Here is a 12,364-nt window from a genome sequence, read left to right as displayed (position 1 = left end):
CTCCTGCTCTCAATCTCTTTTTCCATTTTCATCAATTTCTGGGAGAGTTCCTCAACTTTATTTTCTATCCCTTCTATTGAGTTTTTTCATTGCTGCTTCATCTTTTTCATTTCCAAAGGCTCTTAAACAGTGTTTTCAGAACATTTCTTTTTTTATGACATCTATTCTTGTTTCATAGATGCAAGGCTATTTCTTATTTCTTTCATATTTCCTTAAACACATTATTTATACTTTTTTTGTGAGGCAAGTGAATGGGGGGGTAGTTTTCTTCTTCCTGCAGATTTTCTGGTTCCTTTCAGGTCTATTTGTTTGGGTCTCTGTCTTCTGTGTTAGAGGTTGTCTTCTAGTGTGCTGCAATTTTGGTTTCCTGTTCATTGTTAAGCAGGAAGGGGGAACTAAGGAATCCTATAAAACTATATTGGATTCTGTACCTATAGAAAAGAAAATATACCTTTTTTTGAAGTGCACGTGGAAAATTCATGAAAATTAACCAAATATTAGGTTGCCAAGAAAATCTCAAGAAATCCCAAAGAATAGAAATATACAAATAACATTCCCTGATCATAATGCAATAAAACTTTTAGAAATTAGTGACAGAATTTCTTAAAAATGTAAAATTTCCTTTCTCCTGGTAATTAAAAAAAATATTAAACACCTATTGGATTAAAGGGAAAATAAAAAAAATAAGATTGCAGAATTTCTTGAAAATAATAATAATGAAAACATGACATAGAATTTCTGTGATACCACTAAGGCAGTTATCACAGGAAAACTTATAGCTTTAAACACCTGGTGCAATAGAAATAAAAACATCAATATAAATGAATTTAGCATCCAAAATGGAAAGCTAGGAAAAAAGTAACTAAAAGAAAGGAGAAGGAAACTAATAAAGATCAAATTATAAATAATGACTTGGAAAACAGAAAAGAGTAGAACTAATAAATCCAAAAGTTGGTTAATTGAAAAACACAACAAAATGCACAAACAATTAGCTATCTTAAGCTTAAAAAGGGAGAAATCACAAATGTAAGAGGGAAATCACATAAAAGGGGGTAAACCACTAGCTAACTTATGCTTTAAAAAGAAAGAAATCACAAAAATAAAAGGGAAATAGCATATAAACAGAGAAAACAATTTTTAAGAAGAAAGTGCTTTGTGCAACTCTGCAAATAAATATGAAATCTTAGAAGAAATGGGTATGTTTTCAGGCAAACAGAATTTGCCAAAATTGATACTAATAGAGACAGAAAGTCTAAACAAACGAATTGCTATAAAAGAAATGAAAAGGCTAAAGAGTTATTGCACAAAATAATATACAAAGAATCACCAAGCCAAATGGTTTCACTACGAAATTCCACATAATCTTTAAAGGTCAGATAAGTTCATTGTTACTTAAACTATATATAATATTAATCTCTAAACCTGATGAAGATTATCAGGTTTTTATTCCAATACATTTCAACTCATTTAGGATAAATTCCAAAGATTTTCATTCCATCTGTAAATTTTTGTTTTTCATTTTTTTTTGGCCGTGCTGTGTGGCATGTGGATCTTAGTTCCCTGACCAGGGATCGAACCCGTGCATCCCCCACCAACCTGTACTGGAAGCACAGAGTCTTAACCACTGGACCACTAGGGAAGTCCCCCAAATTTTTATTCCAGTAAAAGAAGACCACAGACCATTCTCAATTAAGAATTTCCTTATCTATTCATCCATGTCTTGGCTCTTGTGAATTATGCTGTGATTAACATTGAGGAAGAGATATAGCTTCAAGATAGTGCTTTACTTTCCTTCAAATATATACCCAGAAGTGGGATTGCTGTGTCATATGGTAGTGCTATTTTTAATCTTCTGAGGAACCTCTGTAGTGTTTTCCATACTGGCTGTACCAATTTACACTCCAAACAATACTGCACAAGTGTTCTCTTTTCTCCACATCCTTTCCAGCATTTTTTTATCTCTTGTTTTTTTGTTCTTTTTAAAATTATAGCCATTCTGAGAGGTATGAAGTCATCTCTCTCTCTCTCTCTCCCTTTTTTTTTTAACATTTTAAGAAAAGAAATTTATTTAACCAAAAAACCAAAAACAGTTCACCCATTTCTCCCACCCTTCCACACCCCCACCTCTGTCACCCACCTGTCTGTTCTCTGTATCTATGAGCTTGAGCTTTTTTTTTTTTTAAGATTCCAAGTATAAGAGAAATAATACAGTATTTGTCTTTCTGTCTTATTTCACTTCATGTAATGCCTTCGAGGTCCATCCACATTGTCAAAAGTGGCAAGATTTCATTTTTTTTTATCTCTGAATAATATTCCATTGTATATATACCAAATCTTCTTTATCCATTCATGTGTCAATAACACAGCTGTTTCCATATCTTGGGTATTGTAAATAATGCTGCACTGAACACAGGAGTTCATGTATCTTTTCGAGTTAGTGTTTTGATTTTCTTCAGATGAAAATCCAGAAGTAGAATTGTGGGATCATTTGGTAGTTCTATCTTTAATTTTTGAGGAAACTTCATACTGTTTTCATAGTGGCTGCATCAATTTACATTCCCACCAACAGTGCACAAGGGTTCCCTTTTCACCACATCCTCACCAACATGTATTTCTAGTCTTTTCGATGATAACCATTCTAACAAGTGTGAAGCAATATCTCTGTCGTTTTGATGTGCATTTCACTGATGATTAGTGATGTTGAGCATCTTTTTTTTTTTTTTTTTTGCGGTACGCGGGCCTCTCACCGCTGCGGCCCCTCCTGTTGCGGAGCACAGGCTCGGGACGCACAGGCTCAGTGGCCATGGCCCACGGGCCCAGCCGCTCCGCGGCATGCGGGATCATCCTGGACCGGGGCACAAACCCGCGTCCCTTGCATCAGCAGGCGGACTCTCAACCACTGCGCCACCAGGGAAGCTCAGAGCATCTTTTTAAAGATAATAAATGTGTATTACAGTATTTAAGTAATAAATAAATAAATAAATACAGAAGCCCCTAGGAATATTAACTCCAAACTAGTAAAACATGTCAAGATGTCTATAATGTTAAGAAAATACACTGAAATATTATTATGATTGTATTAAGTGTGTTTGAGAATTGTGAGAAGTCTTTTCCTTGTTTTACCTATTATGATCCTATCGTAGATACTTTTTTAATCTAATAAACATGCATAGTAAAAATGTATAAATATGCTTGCTGACTCTTCTCTAGACTCATTCCCATACAGACATCTGTAAGGCAGACACCTCTTCCCCCAAACATTCTGTGCTATCCTACCGTTTTTCTTAATAAGCAAATCCAGACTGTGATCCAAAAGATCATCTGATTCCCTGTTTCTGTGCCCTGACACCACTGGGCCCATCCCAAAAAACACAGGGAAGGTTTGTCAAACTAACAACGTTCCCACCACAGCATTTTGTACATCTGCGCCTGATTCTTTCATCTTCTGTTCTACTTCCCCTGCTCATGGGGCTGGAGTGATACCCTGGCCTTCTCAGCTGTTTTCTGCTGCCTAGCCTGTGTTGAAGGCTGCCATAGTTGGGTTACTTATCCATATAACACATGACACTTAAACCTTTGTCTCCCATCAGTCACTCATGGGTTTCTGGGAGATGGTCATCTCCTACCTGATTAGGATGACTGCAGCATAGATCGTTGAAGAGGTAGTTTAGTGCAATGGTTCTTAAGGTGTGGTCCGTGGGCATTATTCTTCCCAGGAACTTATTAGAACTACAAATTTTTGGGTACCACCCAGGCCTTCTGCATCAGAAACTCTGTGGGTGGTGCCCAGCAAGCTACAGTTTGCTAAGCTCCCCAGGTAATTCTAACTAAAATTTGTGAACCACTGCTCATCTTGATCTGCCCTCTCACCTTTAAGCTCAGTCATAAGCAGGCTTCAGACTCTCAGAGGTCAGACTTCTAAGGATATATATAATATGTATATACAATATATTTATATTTAATATTAAAAGCTTTTTTATACATAGCTTGATGTGCCTGATAGAACTAATGTGACATGATAACAACCAAGTAAATGAGGAAATTGGGATAAAGACTAAACAGCAATAAGGAAAATTAGATGAAGTTGGGAAATATTCATACACAGCAAGCCCTCAGTAACCTTTGCAAAGGAAGAAGGGAAAGGTGACAGTATTTAAGAGCTGCTAAAGAAAAGAGAAAACATAATCACCTCAAGTCTTTAGAGAATCACAAGATAGCAACCTAGCAGTTTGGAGAAGCATAGCTCTTTCTGGTTTTTGGAACAGAGATGTTCCTTTCCTAGATCCTCATATGCAGACTATCGAGTATGTAGCATCTTCCCCCATTCCTGCATACAAGCTGTTAGGAGATATTTATTTTTTTAAAAAAATTAATTAAATAATTTGTTTTCGGCTGCGTTGGGTCTTCGCTGCTGCACGTGGGCTTTCTCTGGTTGCGTCAAGTGGGGGCTACTCTTTGTTGCGGTGCGTGGTCTTCTCATTGCAGTGGCTTCTCTTGTTGCAGAGCATGGGCTCTAGGCACACCAGCTTCAGTAGTTGCAGCAGGCGGGCTCAGTAGTTGTGGCTCACGGGCTCTACAGCACAGGCTCAGTTGTGGCACACGGGCTTAGTCGCTCCGCAGCATGTGGGCTCTTCCTGGACCAGGGCTTGAACCCGTGTCCCCTGCATTGGCAGGCAGATTCTTAACCACTGCGCCACCAGGGAAGCCCTACTAGACATTTCTTGTACCACCTCTCAATTTAGCTGATGGCATAAACCCTGAAACGCATTTTAGTAACTGCATTTCTTTTTTCTTTTTTTTTTTTTGCGGTAGCAGGCCTCTCACTGTCGTGGCCTCTCCCATTAAGGAGCACAGGCTCCACGGCCATGGCTCACGAGCCTAGCCGCTCCGCGGCATGCGGGATCCTCCCGGACCGGGGCACGAACCTGTGTCCCCCGCATCGGCAGGCGGACTCCCAACCACTGCGCCACCAGGGAAGCCCAGTAACTGCATTTCTTGAGGGATGTTCTTGAGGGGTGTGTTCAAGTGTTCAGTCTGGTGTTTGTCTAATGACCTGACTTAATCCAAAGATAAATCGTAGAGTGTTTAGTTCTAGTCTTTCTCTACATTTTAAACATACATCTTATCAACCAAGAAATTCAATCTTTAATTTTATGGGTTGATTTTAAACATGACACTATTTTCGAAATGTAAAAGTATATTATTAAGAGCAGTCTGGTTCTACAAATCAGGCATGCCCCCTCATATCAGTCTGGTAATTTCCACTCCCTTTCCCCTTGGAGTATCACTGATCTGGAGGCATGAAAGAAATGGGTATTTCTCAAGAAATCCTCAAAGTTATTTACTGCAGTGGAGTTGTTGATAAGCGTGGCCCACAGAGATTTCAGGTAAGTCTATTGCCAGAGGAACCTCCAAGGGTTTTACATCCAGCTAGACCAGGGAGGCCTCCAGGCCTCCTCAAGCCATCAAGGAAGAAAGGAGGGGAAGAGAAGGCCTATGGCTGATGGAAGTCCCAGAGGGCAGGAGGACCTGGCTTCCGGCAAAAGAAACCCAGATTGATTTATGTCATGAAGCTGTTTCCACTCTCAGCACTTCGGTGTGCCTATTTCTTCCTCTCAATCTCAGTAAGATCCGGCAGAGTGTTGGTTCTGGCATTACCCAGAGCAAGCACCGGAGGACAGAAAACAGGGCTGGACCTGAAAACACAAAATGTTAGATCTGTCCACTTCACCGAAATGTGGGAGAGGAGCCCATGCCAGTCCCAAAGCTCAGACTACTCCTAACTTTTCGGGGTCAGGAAGTTTAGTTGACAGGTTTGACCGCGGTCAAGAGGCAAATGTTGGTCTAGAAGGCCGTCTATAGGTGGGTCAGCCACCAGGCTGACGTCACAAGTTGGGCGCAGGAAAGGCCTGAGTCAGGGGGCAGAGAGGCAAGGTCAGTGGAAGGGGGCGGGTCCTGAAGTGGGGGCGTAGCCTGGGAAAGGCTGACGAGAGGGCGGGGGCGGTGCCAGAAATGGGCCGAAGCCGGAGTCAGGCGGCGGGGGCGAGCCCAAAGGCGGGGCCTAACTTCGTGAGGCTCGCGCCTGCGCAGGGCGTCCCGGGGAGGCGGGGCTGCGCGCGCGCGGTTTGCGGGCCCTGGAGGGCGGAGTCCAGGCGGGCGCCGGTCGAGGGAGGTGAAGTGGTGGCTCAGGAGTCCAGCGCTCCCTCAGGCCGTGGATGTGATGCTGGCTGCTGTGGGTCGGGCGGCTGGGCCAGCGGGGATGTGACGGGCGGCCCTTCGCCTCACCTGCCGTCCTTTGGCCTGTAGGTCGGTGGGCGACCCGCAGCCGGGCCGCGGCTGAGGAGGCAGCACGACCTCCGCACGGTGAGAGCCGGGGTCGGGGCGGGAGCAGGGGCCGGAGTCGGGGCGGGGCAAGCGCCTGCGGCAGCCCTGGGCAGGGGGCGCGGTCCGGGGTCCAGGTCCAGGCGCCCGGGATAGGGCCGTGGCGTCTTCCGGCCTCCTGCTCTCCGGAGCGACCCTCTGGAGTCTCCGCGAGCCGCCTGAGGCCAGGCAGGCGTGGAGCGGGGAAGTCGGACGCCCCTCGCCCCTGGGGCTGTGACAGGCATATCGGGGCCCGTGGGCCGCTGCGGTTGCGGCCCTCTCTCTCTCAAGGAGAAATCAGGGCGAGGCTGAGATACCCAGTGATTTCAGAGCCAGGATGCTAGCTAGTGAGGGATGATAGGGAAAGTACCAAGTGCCGGGGTGCCCCGAATGACTGTGGGTTTTTTTTAAATTACTGGGCCCAAAACAAAGACACACCCTAAACACATCCTGAGAGAAAACTTTGGTGGACCACACCGTTGCCATAGGTTCAGTTGCTGCTTCTCTCTCCTTTTTTGACATCTGCTGTTTTTATACATATATATATATTTTAATGCACCTACTTTTTTTTTTGTCAGGCAAAGGGAGAATGACTCCTTTGAGGGAGCATTTGACGGCTAAGCTTGAGTTTGAATTTCAATAATTGCAAATTCATCTTTGTGGGCTACCCAGCCAGTTAGGCTTGCTGTTCCTAGACTAGGCCTGAACAGTGTGGAAATTACTGATGCAGGGCCTCTTCGTAGTCCCAGATTGGAATGTCTGTGTTTCACTCCCGTTGGTGAGATAAATGGGGCTTAGGCTTTCCAAAATAACCTTTTGAAAGGCATTTCTTTTCTCCTTTTTTTCCTGAGCATTAAAATATTAATGGAACCTATTAATTTTGCCAGGTTTTTTTTTTTTCTTAAGCATCATCTTTTAGACTAGTTTTAAAGAGAGTTTGGTTGTGGCACCTCTTCTTTAACCAAAAGGCATTTAAGATACTCACCTTCTGCAAAAGATAGTCACAAAAAACATGTCTTATCTGTAATCAATATATGTATTATAAGGATTTAAACATTCCTGAATATTTTGTCTGAAGTCAGTCTTAGATGTTATTACTGTTTGCCTCTCTTATTAGTATCTTTAGTATTTTCTTATTTGCTTGTTTTCTTTAGTGTTCTCAACAACACTGATGTCAAATAATCTTTAGGTAAACACACACTTTCTTGAACCCTTTAGCTGTAATTTATACTGTTTTACTTCAGTGTTGTATTAATATGCCATAGTAAGAAACTGCTAGAAGCCATCCTGAACAGCAGGAACTCTCCATTTAAAAAAACACAACAAGGCAGTTTATTGTACCTTTTCACATCCAGACCTGCATTTTCTGTTTGTTGTCTTGACTGAACTTTGATTGGGGAAGAAGCGGGGACTTTGATTTCATGTTTAAAAGTCCGGCAGTGACTCTTCATAATCTGTATTTGATAAAAGTCAGAGTCCTTCACGATTTCTCTTACTTGTCTTTGTTTCTCATTTCATCTTCTACCATTTTGCCTGCACTCTCTGAGCAAAGACTACTTAGAGTTCTCTGAAGATGTCATCTTCCTTTGTGTTCCACTGTTGCCTCTATTGAGAATTCTTCTCCATCTAGTAAACAACTTGCCCTTCAAGACCTGACCAAATTATCACCTCTGAATCTTGTCCAGACATCTTATCGCACTTGTCTTCACTGATCCATTAGTACATTGTACATTCTGCAGTTAGTACTTGTCAGTTGGTAGTTAATGATTTGTTAATGTGTCTTGTGTCCACCAGACTTTTGGGCATCTTAAGGGAAGAGACCTTTGCAACTCTAACACATGCTGTTTTATGGCACAGGTGCTCGCAAACTGTTTACTGAATGAACTTTTGAGGAATGCTCCTAATCTTGAATATAGTTTATAGGTAAAGTATGTTAACTACCTCTTTCCATGTGTTAGAAAATAGAAAACTTAGAAGAGGTGACTGCACAAGGTACTTTAAAATTTCCAGGAATAAAGTCAAAATTGTTGTTGGTTAGGAATGAAACCCCACTTATGACAGAAAAAAACCAGTATGTTTTATGACACAAGAATAAAAAGAATATGGCCAGTAAGTATTGCTGTTTCTTTAATTTAGGACTTTAAGACAAAGAAATTTGCCCAAGATCATGCAGGTAGAAGGGGACAGAGCTGGGATACAATCCAGGTCTTTTGACCATCTGTGTCCTTGCCCCCAGTTTCCTACTTCTAAGTCTTGTTTTTATAATCAGAGTGGGAGGTTTTGAGAGAGTTGAAAGTATATTGGTTAAGGGGGTCTATTAGTAGAATATTGAACTTGAAAGAATTCATAGATTATTTGTTTCAACTTTAAAAATTTTACCCATTAAACGACTGAAACCCCAAAGGGCAAGAAACTTACTTGAAGTTACTCAGAGTCACTTGTATCCCACATCTCCTGATGTCACACTTGTGTATTTTTCATTATTCCATGGTGCTTTGGGGGAAAATGAGGAAGTTGTCAATTTTCAGAGGTAGAGCAAATCAGCTTCCACTTTCAATCTCTTTGGCTGCTTAACTGCCTGCTGCTTCTAGGGTCTTAGAGCCCTTGAGGCTAGGAAACATGATTCATTTGAGGATATAGGAGAAACCTAACCTCCACTATTCCATTCGTCTGGGGTTTTTGACCTCATTGCTGGACAGAGTGCCTCATAATAAGTGGCTTCTGCTCACCATATGGAGACACCCACATACAGTTACATTTTGATGGTAAAATGAGATTTAATAAAATAAGGTTACAGCTGGCTAATAGCATGGCTAAAATTACATGTATCGCTAGTCTGTACGTGAGAAGAGCCTATCTGATTACTTCTATGTGATAGGCTTCTTGGAAAAGAAAAATTGTGGTTTTATGCCTTTGAAAAGTTCGTTTTGAAATGTGTACTTCCTATGGGAGACCTGATCAATTCCAACAGACAACTTAATGGTCAAAGAAATAAGGAAAAAAAAATTCTCTTATTAATTTCTCATCATATATACATGATTTTGTACTGTAATCACAACATAAGTATAGTTCAATATTTGCCTTCACATTTGATGTTTTCTTACAGGTATAGGTTTTTTTGTTTGTTTGTTTGTTTGTTTTGCGTTATGCGGGCCTCTCACTGTTACGGCCTCTCCCGTTGCGGAGCACAGGCTCCGGACGCGCAGGCTCCACGGCCATGGCTCACGGGCCCAGCCGCTCCGCGGCATGTGGGATGTGGGATCTTCCCGGACCGGGGCACAAACCCGTGTCCCCTGCATCGGCAGGCGGACTCTCAACCACTGCGCCACCAGGGAAGCCCTGCTATAGTTTTTATATATTTAAATTATTATACAGTGTTACATTGAGTTGATTTATTTACTTATTTATAATTATTGGATATCTAAGCTGCTTCCTGCTTTTTACGGGATGCAGTTAATCTGGAGATGTCCTTTGTTTTGCTTCTTTCCTTTCGGCTAAAGCCCCAGGAGGGGGATTATAAGGTCAAAAGGTATGAAGGTTTTTGTCACTTTAGAAAAATATTGCTAGGTTTGTTTCTGAAAAGTAGTATTTTTTTTTTACTACTTCCAGCAGTTTGGTTGACCAGTTTTATCTTTTACAGGCTTTTGTTTTTAACTTTTTTTTTTTTCAAATGGTTATAAGGGTACCTGCTGTCTAAGATCACTATTCACAATAGAAAAGGAAGTGCAGTATTTCTCTCATTTTATTTTCTCCTTTGTATGAAATGTTTGTCCTTTGCCCATAGATTTACTGGACTCTTCTTACCAATTTTCATTAGTACCTAGCATCATAAATATATTATTCTCTTGAAGTATGTTTGTGATCTGTTTTATTTTTGTTATTTTTATTGTTGTAGACTTTGCAGTTTTAAAATTATTAAAATCATTGACAACAACAACAACAAAAATCATTGACAAAATTTTTTGTGTGTGATTTCATCTTTTGATCGTGAGGTCTAAGAACAAATGTCACTCTACCATCTGATGCACATTTTTATTTTCTTAACCTTTTACAGTTCTTTTTGTTATGTATATATCTTTAACAATAATATATGCAATTGAGATTGCATTTAATTTTTGTGTATTTTATACTATAGAGAATCACATTCTCATAAATATCTAAGTGAGTTTCCATTGGTAAACTGCTGCCTTTTTTCTTCTTGAACTTGAATAGGAAACAAAACAAAACGAAACTAACCTAGTTTTTCTTATAAATGGGTACTTGTTTTTTAATAAATTATAGTAAATTTAGGCAAAAAATTCATGAAAGCAGTTTTTGGTTAATTGAATTTTTTGTTGTTTCCGGATTAACTAGAAGATTTCTGATTTAACTTTTATTGTCAATTTCTGATTTAACTTTTAAGATTTCTGATTTAACTTTTATTGTTAATCATTCTAAAATGTACGAAAATAAAACCTTGGTTATCTTCTTCCTTTGGGAGTAAGACATTCTAGATAGATGAGACAACCCTGGTGTAGTAATTAACATTGATTGAGTGCTGGGTACTTTGCTGGTACTTGGATAGAATTTCTTACTTAATCCTCATAACAACCCTAAGATGTAGGTTCTTTTCATATCCTCATTTTGCAAATGAGAAAAAGAGGTAAGGTGACCCGCCAAAGATAAAACAGTTAGGAAGCATCGGAACTAGAACTCAAACAGCCTGCTTTTAAAGGGCTATATTTGAAAAGTATATTATATTACTTTATTTTCTCTGCTAAGGATTTGAACTTTATCTTAGGTACTGGAAAAATATTAGATGTTTCAAAGCAAGGGGATGATATAGTATGTTATATCTTTTAGGGAGATGGCTGATGTGGCAAAGTGGAAATATATTGAATTGTGTTTCTGGTAGGAAGTGGTTGAAATAGGTCTAATGAGAAATGAAGCCTAAACTGCAAGTTGGAAGTGGAGATCAGGGGTATTATGGAAAGCTATAGGGCTTAGTAACTGATAAGAGATTGGGAAGCTGGAGTGTTGATTTGGAGGTTATCAAGTGGGATAATGACAGATGAATATGCGCTCACAGCACTTTGTTATATTTCTTTCATAGCATTGACTGTGATTTATTGTACCTAGCTTAGTGACACATCTATCTCCCCCACTGGGTTATGTACTTGTCAAGGACAGGGACTGAGTAGAAAGCATGAGCTAATACAGGATGAGCTAATTCAGGAAGATGGCAAGAGACTGAACTGGGGGTAGGAGACACCAAATTACCAAAATCAAAAAGTGGCTGGAGGAAGAGAAGCTCTAGAGAGTGACAGTTGTCAGGGAGAAGGGGGAAGAGCCATCAGTGCAGGATTAGAAGAGGAGCCTTAAGGAGAGGGAAATATTAGCATAGAAGTAAACATGGAATGCCACCTCACGCTACAAACAGTTTTGGTTCGTGTGCCCTACTGTGATTTGCTGATGGCCAGTGGCTGTATGGCATTAAATCGTCTTTCCTTTGTTACTGACCTCCCCCCTCCCCGCCCCCTCCCCCTCCCCCCTCCTCCCCCCTCCCCCCTCTCCCCTCCTCCCTCCTCCCTTCCCCCCTTCTCAGAGTATCCTGTGCCCTCTTTTAGCTTCTGCCATCTTCTTGCTGCAGGTGCTGATGCTGGGGCGTGACTCAGCCTATAGAGAGCAACCAATCAGAACGCTCCTTTCTTTTTAAGTGAATTGACCAATCAAGAGTATGATAGGTGTAATCTCTGAGTTTTTAGCTCTTCTCTGCTGAGTTGATTGCCTTTGAATGCCCCCAGAGTTACCTCTCTGACTTCTAATTGGTTATTTTGAGATTTGGAGCCATTGGGAAGCCAGAGAATTCTTAAAGCCTGCATCCATGAAAGTGAAAGATTTTCACTTCTTCCATGTTGATCAGTAAGTTAGTCTGAAAATATTTAGATCATCTTTGAGGATTGTTGATCTTAAAAATGCCCCAGGACCATCATTCCAAATAATTAAGAATCTCTCTTCTCTTTGT

The 12,364-nt window shown here is 40.9% G+C and overlaps 1 protein-coding gene across 7 annotated transcripts in view; it reads left to right on the top strand.

Moving 5' to 3' along the window:
* Nucleotides 1-6,088: 6,088 nt before the first annotated feature.
* The window catches only part of CCSER2 (coiled-coil serine rich protein 2), a 152,232-nt gene continuing 145,956 nt past the window's right edge, over nt 6,089-12,364 (top strand). For all 7 annotated transcript variants that reach the window (XM_059051856.2, XM_067025230.1, XM_059051853.2 and 4 more), the window contains exon 1: nt 6,089-6,363. The gene's annotated coding sequence lies outside the window, so the exon portion shown is untranslated. The remainder of the gene's footprint in view (nt 6,364-12,364) is intronic.

This window comes from Kogia breviceps, chromosome 2 (genome assembly GCF_026419965.1).
Source record: "Kogia breviceps isolate mKogBre1 chromosome 2, mKogBre1 haplotype 1, whole genome shotgun sequence".
NCBI lineage: Eukaryota > Metazoa > Chordata > Mammalia > Artiodactyla > Physeteridae > Kogia > Kogia breviceps.
The sequence above is the reverse complement of the archived record's forward strand: the minus strand, read 5'-3'. Positions and strand labels throughout refer to the sequence as shown.